Source organism: Guyanagaster necrorhizus (genome assembly GCF_019112545.1).
Source record: "Guyanagaster necrorhizus MCA 3950 unplaced genomic scaffold BT62scaffold_38, whole genome shotgun sequence".
NCBI classification, from domain to species: domain Eukaryota; kingdom Fungi; phylum Basidiomycota; class Agaricomycetes; order Agaricales; family Physalacriaceae; genus Guyanagaster; species Guyanagaster necrorhizus.
This window is the reverse complement of record NW_025064917.1, coordinates 140,450-142,418: the sequence shown is the minus strand read 5'-3', so window position 1 is coordinate 142,418 and position 1,969 is coordinate 140,450.

Sequence of the window (1,969 nt, the reverse complement as noted above, 5' to 3'; positions counted from 1 at the left end):
AATGGAAGAGATGTCAAGCTCACCTTCAAAAATGCCTTGCATTCACCTTCACTCGCCGCAAATCTCATCTCCGTAAGCGCCTTAGACAAGGCTGGGTTGTCAACTGTGTTCTCTGATGGCCGTGCAGTTGTCCAGGATAAGTCTGGTAAAGAGATCTTTGCTGGGCGAGGCTCGGACGGCATGTATGTGCTGGATGCTGCACCCAGCCCCCAAGCTATGGCATCCCGCTCATCTCCCACTTCGCTGAGTACTTGGCACCGTCGTTTTGTCCATATGAGCCCTGCAAAAATCGAGGAGATGGCATCGAAAAAGCTGGTGGATGGCTTGGAAATTACCTCAGAGCCTATCCAGGGATGCTGCGAGGACTGTATTCTAGCGAGACATGCTCGCCGTCCCTTCGATGAGCCTACCAATCCCAACGTCGACCCACTGGAGCTTGTTGCGACAGATTTGTGGGGACTGTCTCGAACGGCATCACCGAGTGGAAAGACTTATATGATGATATTCGTCGATAGTGGTACATCGTTCAAGGCGGGGGAATTCCTGGCGGACAAAGCAGACGACACTACCATGGCTGCTTTTGACAGATACAGGCGCATGGCTGAGACCCAGACTGGCCGAAAGCTTAAGCGTGTACATGCTGATCGTGCTTTTGCAGGGGTAAAGTGGAAACAATATTGCGAGGAGCATGGGATCATCCTGGAATTAACTGCACCCCACTCATCAGCCCAGAATGGATTAGCTGAACGTGCCCTGTGCACCACCATGGAGGATACAAGAGCTCTACTAAGTGACTCTGGCCTCGCCGACCGCTACTGGGCTGAGGCCGCCTCTATGTCAATTTTCACACGAAACCTTGTTCCTTCGAGTCGCCATCCTGGAGTGGTACCAGCAGAGGGTTTCTCGAAGCGACGACAGGACGTGGGATTTTTACGAGTGTTCAGATCCACTTGCTGGGCAAAGAAACCTATAGCTGATAGAGTTTTGGTAGACAGTGGAAGCAAACTCGATGATCGATCAAAGAAATGCACCTTTCTGGGATACTCAGGGTCCAACTACCACATACTTGATCAATCGGGACGTGTGTTCGTGTCTCGTGATGTCATCTTCGATGAAGAACCAGCACACCGAAGTGTGAGTGTGGAGGAGACGGAGGACGAACCTGCACTCACCACTTCTACTCATACCGAGACGCCTATGCCAACCGAGCCAACCGAGCCAACTGAGCCTATGCCAGATGCTCCCACAGAACCAACTCTTCGCCGATCAACGTGCTTAATGCGTCCCAGTGCTGATGCTGCTGAATCTCTGATGTCAAAGCAATGAGAGGCTGAAGCCCATGCGAGCGGAAACGACTGGGCAACCAACAGCAAACAGCCACGCACTTCAATGGCTTCTGGTAATCCACCTGACCCATACATCCCACAAAATCATCAAGATGCACTGCGTGTCGATGAAGAGCGATGGAAGGCAGCTATGGATGTGGAATACCAAATGCATATGACGAAGCATACATGGGACCTAGTCGACAGACCGGTGGGTGTGAACGTGATGGATTGTAAATGGGTCTATGGTATGAAATGGGATGGCGATGGTAACTGGATCAAGGACAAAGTGAGGCTCGTTGGGAAGGGCTATACTCAACAGTATGGACTCGACTATAACGACACTTGGGCTGCGGTGACCCATCTCGAATCTGTACGGATGTCGGCTGCTGTTGCAGCAAAGCTCGATCTTGTCCTATGGCAAGTGGACTTTGTTTCGGCATACTTGAATAGCGAGACAAAAGAAGACATCTATATGCGTCAGCCTCCAGGGTACATAGTCGAAGGACAAGAGGATAAGGTGTGCAAACTTGTCCATACTATTTATGGGACTATGCAGGGTGGCCATGATTGGTTCGAGACACTTGGGAAAACCTACGAAGACCTTGGATACCGTGCATCGAAGGCAGACCCATGTGTACGCA